The following is a 16,869-nucleotide window of genomic DNA, read 5'->3' as shown; positions in this document are numbered from 1 at the left end:
AAAACTTGAGACTGTCATTGTCGGATTTGCCGTAGACTTACGCACCTTCTATGTCTAGGTCTCGAATGTTGTTTTTTGATTAGAATGTGTCTAAAGATATTCAACCTCTTGTCTTTACCGACGAGCCCAGAGAGGTTGAAGAGGGCGAAACACATTTCTAAGAACTGGTGTTTGGATCTTTGATTCTATTCGAAAAATTTTTCCCAGCCCGAAATGGTGGATGTGTGAATTGTTCGTAAGGGGATTTTTCCACATTCTCTATTTCATCTATTTGATTTCGTACGAGTGGTCGTTAAACCAATAACCTTGGATCTTTGGTTCACTGAGTGTGTTTCAAAGATCTACATCTTATGTTTTTAAACATATATTTTACTTACTTTAAGTAATTAGGGAATTAAAACTTGAGACTGTCATTGTCGGATTTGCCGTAGACTTACGCACCTTCTATGTCTAGGTCTCGAATGTTGTTTTTTGATTAGAATGTGTCTAAAGATATTCAACCTCTTGTCTTTACCGACGAGCCCAGAGAGGTTGAAGAGGGCGAAACACATTTCTAAGAACTGGTGTTTGGATCTTTGATTCTATTCGAAAAATTTTTCCCAGCCCGAAATGGTGGATGTGTGAATTGTTCGTAAGGGGATTTTTCCACATTCTCTATTTCATCTATTTGATTTCGTACGAGTGGTCGTTAAACCAATAACCTTGGATCTTTGGTTCACTGAGTGTGTTTCAAAGATCTACATCTTATATATATATATATATATATATATATATATATATATATATATATATATATATATATATATATATATATATATATATTCTATACATATATATATATATATATATATATATATATATATATATAGAAATTTGGTATTATTGACTGACAATATGTAGACTTTAGTTTTTTATTGAGGTTGCAGTCATTTATTTCTAAGGGGCAGGGTAAGAGAAACTCTGTGTTATAATCAAGCTTTCGCAAAATTTATTTGCTTCGGCAGGATTAGCTAAAATTATTATATAGTTATAAATAAATACAATGAAATGGAAGAACATTGCATAAAAATTAGTACAAAAACTAACAACGTGAGGTTTGTTCCTTAATTTAACATTTCTACAAAACATAAAATATCTAAAAAACTCTTTATCCTAATGGTTTCCAAATTCCAATATGTTAATTTTTACAATTCATGATAAAAAATATGATTTAATAATTTAGTTCTAAATTTGGCCAATGCCAGAAAGACACTTAAATAATGTCAAAAAGACACTCGTAGGTATTTGTTTATTTGATTTTAAGTTGTTAAGAACTAGATTTTTGATTATTACTTGCTTGTGCATTTTAAAATTTTAGAAGATATATATATATATATATATATATATATATATATAAAAACATGAGATGTAGATCCTTGAAACACACTCAGTGATCAAAAGATCCAAGCTTAATGGTTTGACGACCACTCGTACGAAATCAAACAGATGAAATAGAGAATGTGGAAAAATCCCCTTACGAACAATTCACACATCCACCATTTCGGGTTGGGAAAAGTTTTTCGAATAGAATCAAAGATCCAAACACCAGTTCTTAGAAATGTGTTTCGCCCTCTTCAACCTCTCTGGGCTTATCAATAAAGATGAGAGGTTGAATATCTTTAGACACATTCCAATCAAAAAACAACATTCGAGACCTAGACATAGAAGGTGCGTAAATCTACGGCAAGTCCGACAATGACAGTCTCAAGTTTTAATTCCCTAATTACTTAAAGTAAGTAAAATATATGTTTAAAAACATGAGATGTAGATCCTTGAAACACACTCAGTGATCAAAAGATCCAAGCTTAATGGTTTGACGACCACTCGTACGAAATCAAACAGATGAAATAGAGAATGTGGAAAAATCCCCTTACGAACAATTCACACATCCACCATTTCGGGTTGGGAAAAATTTTTCGAATAGAATCAAAGATCCAAACACCAGTTCTTAGAAATGTGTTTCGCCCTCTTTATTGATATTGATAATATTAATTATATTAATAATGATATTAATATAATATAATGATATTAATATTGATGATATTAATAATCATCTTTATTGATAAGCCCAGAGAGGTTGAAGAGGGCGAAACACATTTCTAAGAACTTGTGTTTGGATCTTTGATTCTATTCGAAAAATTTTTCCCAACCCGAAATGGTGGATGTGTGAATTGTTCGTAAGGGGATTTTTCCACATTCTCTATTTCATCTGTTTGATTTCGTACGAGTGGTCGTCAAACCATTAAGCTTGGATCTTTTGATCACTGAGTGTGTTTCAAGGATCTACATCTCATGTTTTTAAACATATATTTTACTTACTTTAAGTAATTAGGGAATTAAAACTTGAGACTGTCATTGTCGGACTTGCCGTAGATTTACGCACCTTCTATGTCTAGGTCTCGAATGTTGTTTTTTGATTGGAATGTGTCTAAAGATATTCAACCTCTCATCTTTATTGATAAGCCCAGAGAGGTTGAAGAGGGCGAAACACATTTCTAAGAACTGGTGTTTGGATCTTTGATTCTATTCGAAAAATTTTTCCCAACCCGAAATGGTGGATGTGTGAATTGTTCGTAAGGGGATTTTTCCACATTCTCTATTTCATCTGTTTGATTATATATATATATATATATATATATATATATATATATATATATATATATATATATATATATATATATATATATATATATATATATTGTATATATATATATATATATATATATATATATATATATATTGTATATATATATATATATATATATATATATATATATATATATATATATATATATATTGTTAATTATTGTCTTCTTAACAACTTAAAGTGGTGTTAAATTTGAAAATTTAATTTAATTTTTGAAATTTTGTCGGGGAATTTATTATTTTTGAATTAAAATATCAGTTATCGAAAGATAGAATATAATTATAGATGTTACTCAGTTTATTTATGTCAGTTTTTTATTCACACATTGATATTTATTTATGCACACCATTTCTAGAAATTCTCTTTTATTTAAATTATTTTCGTGTTTGAGTATCGTTGTTTCATTGAATTTGAATGTATGTTTTTTATTTATTGCATGATCTACTAATGCACATGTGTTTTTGTTATTTCTAAGATCGCTTTTATGTGACGTTAGTCTACCTATTAAATTCCTGGATGTGTGTCCGATGTATGACTTATCGCAATTTTCGCATGGTATCTTCTATGAAAAGTTATGGAAAACTCAAATGTAGTATACAAGATACCATGCGAAAATTGCGATAAGTCATACATCGGACACACATCCAGGAATTTAATAGGTAGACTAACGTCACATAAAAGCGATCTTAGAAATAACAAAAACACATGTGCATTAGTAGATCATGCAATAAATTAAAAACATACATTCAAATTCAATGAAACAACGATACTAAAACAAGAAAATAATTTAAATAAAAGAGAATTTCTAGAAATGGTGGTCATAAATAAATGTCAATGTGTGAATAAAAAAACTGACATAAATAAACTGAGTAACATCTATAATTATATTCTATCTTTCGATAACTGATAATTTAATTCAAAAATAATAAATTCCCCGACAAAATTTCAAAAATTAAATTAAGTTTTCAAATTTAACACCACTTTAATTTGTTAAGAAAACAATAATTAACAAAATATATATATATATATATATATATATATATATATATATATATATATATATATATATATATATATATATATATATATATATATATATATATATATATATATATATATATATATATATATATATACATCCTACTATCAATTTGGCATCGATACATTATGCATTTACCATCGATTTGGCATCGTCTTGCAAAGTGGCATCTGTATATCGATGCCACTTTACACTACCTTAATAACTTTTTTTCTGCACTTGTTACCAGAAGTCTAATCAACTCGGTAGTTAGAGATTTGATTTCTTGATGTTACTTTAATATATCAGCTTTCTTTGTTTATCCCTTACTAAGTTACATAAGTTTATTCCATAAAATGTTTGAGTCCAAAATGACGGTACAGTGAAAATATTATATACATTTAGTTCAGTGTTTTACCGTTTTGTCGCTGCCGCTATATACATGAAAACGTATATCCCACTTTCATTATCAATCATTTTGGCATCAGAAATTTGGCATCACTGTTGAATATAATATTATCCACACCGAAAAATAGGCAATTTGAAAATGTATATATTATTTTCATCAACAAATCATTCTGGCATCATGTTGTTTTCACCCAATTTTGAAAAAATGTGAAAACTTTGTATTATCCACGTCCGTCTGTCCGTCCGTCTGTCTGTAATCACAACTCCTCCGTCAACATACCAGCTAGAATGACAAATGAGGTGTCAACTGAAAGCTGATAATCCAAGGATGGTACTAAAGATGAGATATTTGACCTTGGCGGTCTGTTTGTCGGTCTGTCCGACCGCGAATATAATTCCTCCATCATTATACCAGGTAGAATGACAAATGAGGTGTCAAATGAAAGCTTATAATCCAAGGATGGTACTAAAGGTGAGATATTTGACCTTGGCGGTCTGTTTGTCGGTCTGTCCGACCGCGAATATAATTCCTCCATCATTATACCAGGTAGAATGACAAATGAGGTGTCAAATGAAAGCTTATAATCCAAGGATGGTACTAAAGGTGAGATATTTGACCTAGGCTGTTTTTCCGTCGGTCCGTACGACCGCGAATATAACTCCTCCGTCATTATACCAGGTAGAATGACAAATGAGGTGTCAAATGAAAGCTTATAACCCAAGGATGGTACTAAAGTTGACATATTTGACTTACGCGGTCTGTGCGTCGGCCCCTCCGACCGCGAATATAACTACCAGCTTGAATGATAAATGAGGTGTCAAATAAAAGATTATAATCCAAGGATGGTACTAAAGGTGAGATATTTGACCTATGCTGTCTTTCCGTCGGTCCGTACGACCGCGAATATAACTTCTCCGTCATTATACCAGATAGAATGACAAATGAGGTGTCAAATGAAAGCTGATAATCCAACGATGGTACTAAAGGTGAGATATTTGACCCAAGCTGTCCTTCCGTCGGTCCGTACGACCGGGAATATAACTCCTCCGTCATTATACCAGGTAGAATGACAAATGAGGTGTCAAATGAAAGCTGATAATCCAAGGATGGTACTAAAGGTGAGATATTTGACCTTGGCTGTCTGTCCGTCGGTCTGTCCGACCGCGAATATAACTCCTCGATCATTATACCAGGTAGAATGACAACTGAGGTGTCAAATGAAAGCTTATAATCCAAGGATGGTACTAAAGGTGAGATATTTGACCTAGGCTGTCTTTCCGTCGGTTCGTACGACTGCGAATATAACTCCTCCATCATTATACCAGCTTGAATGATAAATGAGGTGTCAGATGAAAGCTTATGATCCAAGGATGGTACTAAAGGTGAGATATTTGACCTAGGCTGTCTTTCCTTCGGTCCGTACGACCGCGAATATAACTTCTTTGTCATTATACCAGGTAGAATGACAAATGAGGTGTCAAATGAAAGCTGATAATCCAAGGATGGTACTAAAGGTGAGATATTTGACCTTGGCGGTCTGTCCGACCGCGAATATAACTCCTCCATCATTATACCAGCTTGAATGATAAATGAGGTGTCAGATGAAAGCTTATGATCCAAGGATGGTACTTAAGGTGAGATATTTGACCTAGGCGGTCTGTCCGTCGGTCCGTACGACCCGGAATATAACTCCTCCGTCATTATACCAGGTAGAATGACAAATGAGGTGTCAAATGAAAGCTTATAATTCAAGGATGGTATTAAAGGTGACATATTTTACTTAGGCGGTCTGTGCGTCGGCCCCTCCGACCGCGAATATAACTCCTCCATTATTATATCAGCTTGAATGATAAATGAGGTGTCAAATAAAAGACTATAATCCAAGGATGGTACTAAAGGTGAGATATTTGACCTAGGCTGTCTTTCCGTCGGTCTGTGCGACCGCGAATATAACTCCTCGATCATTATACCAGGTAGAATGACAAATGAGGTGTCAAATGAAAGCTTATAATTCAAGGATGGTACTAAAGGTGACATATTTTACTTAGGCGGTCTGCGCGTCGGCCCCTCCGACCGCGAATATAACTCCTCCATTATTATACCAGCTTGAATGATAAATGAGGTGTCAAATAAAAGATTATAATCCAAGGATGGTACTAAAGGTGAGATATTTGACCTACGCTGTCTTTCCGTCGGTCCGTACGACCGCGAATATAACTTCTCCGTCTTTATACCAGGTAGAATGACAAATGAGGTGTCAAATGAAAGCTGATAATCCAAGGATGGTACTAAAGGTGAGATATTTGACCTTGGCGGTCTGTCCGACCGCGAATATAACTCCTCGATCATTATACCAGGTAGAATTACAAATGAGGTGTCAAATGAAAGCTTATAATCCAAGGATGGTACTAAAGGTGACATATTTGACTTAGGCGGTCTGTGCGTCGGCCCCTCCGACCGCGAATATAACTCCTCCTTTATTATACCAGCTTGAATGATAAATGAGGTGTCAAATAAAAGATTATAATCCAACGATGGTACTAAAGGTGAGATATTTGACCCAGGCTGTCCTTCCGTCGGTCCGTACGACCGGGAATATAACTCCTCCGTCATTATACCAGGTAGAATGACAAATAAGGTGTCAAATGAAAGCTGATAATCCAAGGATGGTACTAAAGGTGAGATATTTGACCTTGGCGGTCTGTCCGTCGGTCTGTCCGACCGCGAATATTACTCCTCGATCATTATACCAGGTAGAATGACAAATGAGGTGTCAAATGAAAGCTTATAATCCAAGGATGGTACTAAAGGTCAGATATTTGACCTAGGCAATCTTTCTGTCGGTTCGTACGACCGCCAATATAACTCCTCCGCCATTATACCGGGTAGAATTACAAATGAGGTGACAAATGTCAAAGTTTAGTAAAAATGACTCAAAATTAGTAAATTCGTATATCAATCCACGCAAAGTTACACGTAAAATTCAAATATCGTCTTCCAGTTCTACTTTCGATTACTTTGGGTGAAAACCTAGGACTTACGAAGTCCAATTACTTGTTTTGTTTAAAAATAAGGCATATCATAGACATGCCTTATGCATCATAGAAGACAATGACACAGAAAAATCAAAACACAGCAGCATGTCAAAAAGGCCTTAGTTATGTATTTTCGGTCCTGTTAGTCCAATCGTGATGTATAGCACCTCAAATGATAGGATTTGACAAACAGAATACAATGACATAGAAAAATCAAATACAACAGCATGTCAAAAGGGCCTTAGTAGCGTATCTTCGGTCCTATTAGTCCAATCGTGACGTACAGCATCTTAAATAATAGGACTTCATAAATAGAATCAAATTTGACACAAACAAATCAAATACAGCAACAAGTCAAAAGGGCCTTTGTTATGTATCTTCGGTCCTATTGGTCCAATCGTGACATACAGCAACTCAAATGATAGGGTTAAACGAACAGAATACAATGGCACAGAATAATCAATTACAGCAACATGCTAAAAGGGCCTTATTTACGTATCTTCGCTCCTATTGGTCCAATCGTGGAGTACAGCACCTCAAATAACTGGATTTGTCAAATAGAATACAATGACATAGAAAAATCAAATACAGCAGCATGTCAAAAGGGCCTTAGTCTTGTATCTACGGTCCTATTGGTCCAATCGTGATGTACAGCACCTCAAATAATAGTATTTGACAAATAATATAAAATGGCACAGAAAAATCAAATACCGCAACATGTTAAAAGGGCCTTAGTCATGCAGCTTCGCTACAATTGATCCAATCGTGACGTACAGCGCCTCAAACGTTGGGATTTAACGGCAGAATGCGACTGTAGACAAATCAAAATGGCGGCATGTAATAGCACCTTAAAATTGTAGAAATAAAATGGATTAACGCACAGAGGTGCATGACATATTATGTGACAGTATTTAACAAATTGAATACGATTACATATGTCCAGTTTTTGACAAGTGACTTCTCTACATGATAAACGCGAAAAGGCTCCGTTCGGTCACTGTTCGACATAGGCCTCCCGTTCACTGCATATATCCACTGCTTCCTGAAGCCGTGACATAAGAGGATAGAATTTAACGAATTAAACGACAAAGAAAACTAAACAAGGCAGCGTGCGGGAAAAACAAGACCATCCTTTGTATACTCCACAGGAAAGCATTATATATTCAACGTTAGAATTATGTTATAGTATAAGGGTATATATTTTTAAATGATAAAAATATATTTTTTTATTTAGTACATTCCGTACGTTTTTTAAACATGATCAGGAGAATTTGTTGCCTGAAGTCTATTAAAGAATTTCCTAACAATCCTTGTGTTATGGATAATTTTTGAGAATGTGTTTAAAAGGTAGCTTACATGCTTATTGTTCAATGGTCTTATCACTTTTAAGCGCTTGTCTTTTTGTAGGGCTATTAATTGTGATTTCAACCATTCTTGCGGGACAATGCCTTTTCAGTAAATGAAGTGAATATTGTTATACATTTAATTTTTTTCCTCAATTAATTGGATGCCCCCTACTGGTGTTTGGTCTAAGCTTACAGCTTTTCCCCATTGAAGCTATTTTATAACTAATTATAATTAGGGGTACGGAATTTTCGCAAACAAAAACATGAATTTCGCATTTACTTTTTTTATAATTACAAAATTTCGCATTTATTTTTAACTACGAGTAAAACAACAGAAAACATTAATTAAAAGCTAACATCGTTGTAATTTCGACATTCGACTCTTTAAGAGCTGTTCTTCGATCTGTCACTTCAATATTATATGTGCTGAAGAATCGTTCTGCGTCTACGCTGTTCGTTGGACTCCAAATGCTCTGTAATGCTGCTTTAGCAAATGACGGAAAACTGCACTGTGTAGCAATTGTGTCTTGTGTCACACAGATATAGGTCATATGTTGCAAATTCTTTGACTCGATCACTCAAAATTGTTTTAGGGCGTCCCATTTTAGGGGATACTTTAAGTAACTTTATGTTACTATGAAAACTTTTTGGATAGACCATGTTCTTAATAAAAATTGACGGAATGAGCACTGATTGTCATGTTTGACTAATTTATATGTTTAGAAAATAAGAATTAGCCGACTTTTATTCCTACTTAGATTTTTACCAATACAAAAGACCGAAATGCAGATAACAACAGTCGGATTATTTATATTTTCTCAAAGAATCAACATTGAAAAATATCATTGAAAAAGCTCTGAAAAATAGTTATTTTTTTCTTCAATTATCTCAGCTGATTTTTTTATTTACGAGTAATTTCTTCAGATTTGGGAACACTTAATAATCGGAGTGGGCCAAGTCAGGAGACTAAGCCGCATGAGAAAGTAATTCGAACCCCAACTCGAATTTTTGCTACTGTGACAACGCTCTTGTGAGTCGATGTATTGTCTTAGGTCTTGAGAACACTTTAAAGAACACTTTTTTCTTCTGCTTATGGAGTCGTTTTTCATTCATCACATACCGGAACTCACCACATAAATTTTGAAGCCCCTGACATCAAAACTGTATTAAATTATATGTGATCTAAGTAAGTTATAGAAAAAGTCAGAATATATAGAGTAGAACACTTATAAAAAAATTGTAACAAGCAATTGGACATCGTAAGTTCTAATTTTTCACCCAAAGTGACCGGAAGTTGAACCGGCAGTCGATATTTGAACTCTTCGTGTAACTTTTTGTCAGTTGATATGACGGATGAATTTTGTTCACCGACAGACATTGACGAACAGACAGGCGTGAAACCGGAAGTATGTATTTGTTCTGGTCTTTCTTAGTCGCGTTGAATAATATTATGTACTATTTCGACGAATTTAAAACAGTACTTTCGGTTGCAACTCTGGAACCGCCAGTCCGAGGTCAAACTTCTCACATGTAATATCATATTTTGGTTATAGGCTTTCATTTGACACCTTATTTGTCATTCTTTCTGTCCTACTAACAGAGGAGTTGTGTTTATTGACGGACAGACATGGATAATTCTAGGTTTTCACATTTAATAATAAAAACAATAATTATATAATTCAGTTAACCTGACTATGTTATTGTGATAATGAATTCTTATCTAAAAGTGACAACGGCAATCATTCCATTCACTCACGGTAAAATATCGCAAAACCTCCAGATTTTAAAGAACCGCTTGGATTGACATGAAATTTGGCACACACGTAGCTAAAATGCCAAAGAAAAAAATGAGATTATGCCGATATGTTCTCTTGTCCTGGATGTGACTTTCACCCCTTCTTGGGGGTGAAAAAACATACGTTCAAAATAAGTCCGGGAGTGGATAAACTGACTAATTTTAATTCTAAGCAAATTTTGTTCTATAAAAGTTTTAAACGGCTGAAAATATTATAAGAATTTTTTGCTCTACATTGTGCTTTCTATCTATACCTTTAAGGAACGCACTATTTTCGGGGACACCCTGTATATGATCTGTAAGTTGCATTGGTTAAAATGCTTATTTTTGAAAGGGGTTTTGTTGAAAAGGCTCGAACGAATCACTAGTCACGAGTATGTATATGCAAATTTTAAACAGCCATATCTTAACCAAGTTTTGTCTTCCAGAAAATCAAAAAATCCCAAATATTTAAAAAAGCAAAACCTACATTTTTTACTCTTTAAGATATTTGGTATCACTAATAATTTTAAAGTTATTTTGAAAAAAGTCTTTTTTTTCTTACAAACACAAACAATACATAAAGTTACTTGTGAAGTGGTAACGATTAATTCCATTTGGGCTGTTAATTAGAGGGAGATTTTTACGATATTTTTAACCAAAAAATAAGGAACAACTGTATTTTGAGCGTAACTTGCTTACTCTTGCTGCTAGAAACTTTTTAAAAAAATAAAAATAAACGTTTTCTTAAACACTTTAAAAAAGTTGTAATAAGTTTTCCCAGAAAAGTGTTTCATTTTTTTATTTCACGTTAAAATATTCGATTTGGAATTTGACATATAAGAGCTTATTTTTCACTATAGTCTGTTTTTAAACCAAGAGGAGTAATTCCAATTTCCCGCGCCGTAAACCTTGTTTGTAATTGGTACAACCTCAGGCAATTTTACTCATATCAAATTTTGACAATAATGACATTTATAAAATTTTAAGACTATTGGCATTTCATAGGTTAGTTTATTTATTTTATCAGCGATTTTTGCATTTTCTGCGTTATTCCCTTTATTTTTAGATTTTTAGTCAATATTACCGTCAAAGGCCGATATGATCAACCAAAAAAGAAGATGTATCTGAAGATATTTCTAGTGACTTTCTTGGGTGTGAATCTGTCTTTTTAACCTAATAGCACAAGGACGTGGACGTCCATAGGACGTCCTTTACGGACTTTAAGGACGTCCGTTTACGTCCGAGGAACGTCCTTTATACGTCCTATTTTGATCAAAATGTCGCGCTACCGAACGTCCATTGGACGTCCATCTAAGGTCCGAGGGGACGTAAATTGGACTTTAATCGGACGTAAATTGGACCTTAATCGGACGTCCTAGGGGACGTAAATTGGACCTTAACAGGACGTCCTAGTTTGGTCCAAAGCCACATTGCCAAATGTCCAATGGACGTCCACCTAACGTCCGAGGGGACCTAAATTGGACCTTAATCGGACGTAAATTGGACGTTAATCGAACGTAAATTGGACCTTAATCGGACGTAAATTGGACCTTAATCGGACGTCCTAGGGGACGTAAATTGGACCTTAACAGGACGTCCTAGTTTGGTCCAAATGCCTCGTTGCCAAACGTCCAATGGACGTCCATCTAACGTCCAATGGACGTCCACCTAAAGTCCGAGGGGACGTTCGGTGGACGTCAATTGGACCTTCATAGGACGTCCCAGTTTGGTCCAATGTCGTGCTGCCGAACGTCCATCTAACGTCCTGAGAGGACGTTCGGTGGACGTCTAGCGACGATATTTAGACCTGTGGAGAATGTATTGTGGGAAATAAAAAATACATTTTTTAAGGAACTTATATTACATCTTATATTAAATTACAATTATTGGATATTACATTATTTACATTAAATTACAATTACACTTCTCCAAGAAATTAACGCACCACCTTAAAATGATGCATTTTTGATGTCTCGAATTTCCTAAACCTGTTGTCCAATCTCAGTGATTTTTTTTATAATATTATAGCCTAGGCTACAGGTTACCTCCTTAAGCTTGTCATGAACGGGGAGCTATACTGTAATATATTATGTATATTATATCATATCACTCCCTATAGAAATGAGTGAGCCTGGAGACACGGAACTAATGGTTCCGTGTGTGCAGGCTCACTCATTACTATAGAGAGCGATGTGATATAATATATATTACAGTATATAGCTCCCCGTGCATGACAAGCTTAAGGAGGTAACCTATAGCCTAGGCTATAATATTATAAAAAAAATCACTTAGATGGGACAACTGGTTTAGGAAATTCGAGACATCAAAAATGCTCAATTTTTAAGGTGGTGCGTAATGGGCTCTATATTATACATATACATATTATTTCAAATCGACACCTTGCTCATTTGGAGATAATGGATAATTTCTTAAAAAGAAGATATTCTATCTATGTATACTTATTATACAGAGAGCACGTAAAGGTTGGAATAAATTCATTTTTTTTTGAGAATGGAGGATTTTGGAGAAAAATCCCGAAACAGGTCAATTTTTGTTTTTAAATTACGACTTTTTGGCATATATATCATACAAGTGACGTCACCCATCTGGGCGTTATGACGTCATCGATGATTTTTTTAAATGAGAATAGGAGTCGTGTGATAGCTTATTTGAAAGGTAATTCAATTCTCTATTCAGTAATATAAACATTAACATAATTATTTATACAGGGTGTCCAAAAATTTTTTTTTTATTAAATTAATTGACATGGAAAGAAGAATGTATGTAATTTATTTAATTCAAAATACATTTTACTGCTCTCAGAAAACAAAAAAATGTTTATTTGAAAAATATTCATGGCTTTTCGCTTAAATTAAATATTCAAACTGTCACGAGGCTGGTGGGTGGCTGCTTTAATATTGAATTTAAGCAAAAAACAATATTTATTTGCCAAATAAACATTTTTTGTTGTCTTCTGATAGCAGTAAAATGTATTTTGAATTAAATAAATTACGCACATTCTTCTTTTTATGTCAATTAAATTAATTCAAAAAAATTTTTTTTGGACACCCTGTATAGATAATTATGTTAATGTTTATATTACTGAATAGAGAATTGAATTACCTTTCAAATGAGCTATTATACGATCCCTATTTTCATTTAAAAAATTAATCGATGACGTCATCACGCCCAGATGGGTGACGTCACTAGTATAATATATATGCCAAAAAGTCGTAATTTAAAAATAAAAATTGACATGTTTCAGGATTTTTTTCCAAAATCGTCCATTCTCGAGAAAATGAATTTATTCCAACCTTTACGTGCTCACTGTATAGTGTAATATTATATTATAATATTATAATAATCATTCAACTTTTGTCTAATTTTTTTTCATCCGCCTTCGCTTTCTGTCTTTAGATAATTCAATAATATAAATAGATTATAAAATACTGAGATAAATACTTTTTGCTTACTAGGTACAATAACCAACCCAATCTGTTTGACAAAAGAACTTTATGGGTAGAGGTAATATTAAGACGAACAAAAGGCGACCGCGGTAGCGAAACTTTCCTTTAACAATTGTAATTCAAAATTCAAGGAAGTCTATACTTTATAGAAAATCAAAAAGATTGGCTAGAATACAAATATGTACTTATACAGAGTGTTCGGTAAAGAATAGGCCATAGATTAACCTTAGATTTCGGAGGGTAAAATAGGTCGATTTAAGTTAACTTACGTTAGTACTAAAGTTGATAATAACCGAAATACAAGGTGTCAAATTTAAACTTTTATTTTATTTATTCTTGAATATTTCCTAACAAACATGGGATAATATCACGAAATTTGGTAAGCGGGGTTTTTTTGGGACAAGAAATCTAAATTCAACACCAAAATTGATGTATTGCCCAGGAAATAATCAAGAATAAAATAAAAGTTTAAATTTGACACCCTGTATTTCGGTTATTATCATCTTTCGTACTAAAGTAAGTTAGCTTAAATCGACCTATTTTAAGCTCAGTAATCCAAGGTTAAGCTATGGCCTATTTTTTACCAAACACCCAGAAGATTGAAAAATGTATGAAAAATATACCAGAAAGAATAAGAAATATATATCAAAGAGCATGAAAAAATATGCAAATGTAATAAAAAACGTAAATAATACCAATGTTTGGATACCAGTTGTCCTGGCTGGTGGTTTTTTCCATCATTCTCGGTGAGTTTGTCCTCTAGGCCATCAGGGATCGATAGGCTATGTCCAGACGGTGGTAGCAGCAGAGTCTGAATGCTTCCTCTTTGGCGTTCACTTACCAAGAAGTGACTGGCTGCAACGTGGAGCTCCAGTAGCTGTCTGGGGTTGATTGCTCCGACAACTCCTCATCTGATCGAGGAATCAGGAACATAGACTGTTTCGGCACTTCAGAAAAACTCCAGGAGCAGGAATCCTCAGGGTGGTAGATTAAAATGTTGTGCGCCTATGTCAAAGGGGCACATAATAATCCATTGGATGGGCTTATGCATTAATGCTCTAAATGGCCCGATGAGGCGGTCGGACTCTGTGTTATGTTGTGAAACAGCGTCTTCATAGTTTTACGTAATATATAGTATATGTATAAGTATATTATACTTTAATTCATATATAATATAATTTCTTACATTATGAAAATCAGTGGTTAATGAATAAAACTCTACGCGGGAGCCCTAACGACGACAACGACTGAGAGATCAACTCTCCAACTTCGAACTGATATCGGTGGGTGAATCGAAAATCTATCGCCTATCGTTATAGTTTTGTGAACAGAGGAACCAAGTAGTGGGGGTGATTTTCAGACGTCCACAAAAAGTCCGTATTTCGTCCAGTACGGACGTCCAAAGGACGTTCGTATTTATTCCACCATCGGACGTCCACCATCGGAAGTCCGAAGGACGTATATATTTAGTCCACCGTATTCATATTTATTCCACCCGAAGTACGTCCAACGTCGGACGTCCAAAGGACATCCATTTATATTCCATAGACATTAGGACTAAGACTGGACCTATTTTGCGCACGGCCACGTATATTCAACCTCAAAAAGATGCTCTTAAGATTCATTTTTAGTACAGATACATTGATAAAAATTATATTTTTGCTTACTAGAATTAATTAGCAAACTTATGTCATCTTGGTAACTAGAATAATAAAACATTGTAACAAATAATTTACAAATAAGATTTTCACACTTTACAAAAAAAAAACAAAAACATGTTTAGAATATTAAACTGTGCAATTTTGAATTAAATATAATTATCTTTTCGATGTAAACTATTTTATTAACATAATTAAGTTAATATTTTATTGAATTATTTTGCTATTTTATCCCGTAATTCGTATAATATGTCGAATATGGACGATCAGCAAACGTCCGTATTTCGTCCAGTACGGACGTCCAAAGGACGTTCATATTTATTCCACCCGAAGAACGTCCAACATCGGACGTCCGAAGGACGTACATATTTAGTCCACCGAAGGACGTCCAACGTCGGACGTCCGAAGGACGTACATATTTAGTCCACCGAAGGACGTCCAACGCCGGACGTCCAAAGAACGTCCATTTATAGTCCATGGACGTTAGGACCAAAAATGGACCTATTTTGGACGTCCAGAGGACGTCGTGTGCTATTAGGGTTAGTTTACCTACTCCTCTTGGTTTTAAAACAAAGCTTAGCAATAACTCTGCTTCTACTGGGTCTACAGACCTGACACATATACCATTTTTTCACTTTTCTATGAGCTATATTTGCTATTTGCTATTTTTTTTTTTTTTTTCAATAAAGTAGGTACCTACTTTTTGAGTTATTTGCGAAAAACCGTCTAAAAACGTGTTTTTTTTTTGTTGAAAAATGAACATATTCACTCGCAAATATCTCTAAAAGTATTGACTTGGTGAAAAACTCTATAAAATAGAAGTTGCTTAGAATTAGTCAGTTTATCCAATTCCGGACTTATTTGAACGTATTTGTTTTCATCCCCGATAACGGACGAAACTCACCTCCAGATCAAAAGCACATATCGGCACAATATCACTTTTTTTCTTTAACATATTAGCTATGCGTGTCCCAAATTTTATGTCAAACCAAGCGTTTCTTCAAAATTCTGAACAAAAACCGTAAGTAAATTAAATGAAAATGTAAAAGGTACATTCCATGTCAAATCACTCAGGCAAAAAAATTTGGATCTCCGATTTGTCTGAAAATTGGTATATAGCTTCTACGGGACGTAAAAAGAAGATATTTAAGGTCAAAAAATCTTTTTCTTCTTTTTTTCTCAAAATGTTATTTTATGCGATTTTACAGTGATTTGGTGTTTATTTAAACAAATTTGCATTTTCTGTCGTAAAGTATCAATGAAAAACATAATATTTTAATAGAAATGACTCAAAAATGTCATTATATGGCATTATAACAAGTTATTTTGAATCAAAACAAGAATTTGATCAAATTTTATAGTGTAAAAAACGCTAAAATACCGTTTTTTACATTTTCCTCCATTCCCAAAATACATCATCATCGATTTGGCTAAAAATTTGCCCGCAGATAGCTAAAAGATAGGACTTTAAGT

This window comes from Diabrotica virgifera, chromosome 6 (assembly GCF_917563875.1).
Source record: "Diabrotica virgifera virgifera chromosome 6, PGI_DIABVI_V3a".
NCBI lineage: Eukaryota > Metazoa > Arthropoda > Insecta > Coleoptera > Chrysomelidae > Diabrotica > Diabrotica virgifera.
This window is presented reverse-complemented; position numbering follows the sequence as displayed.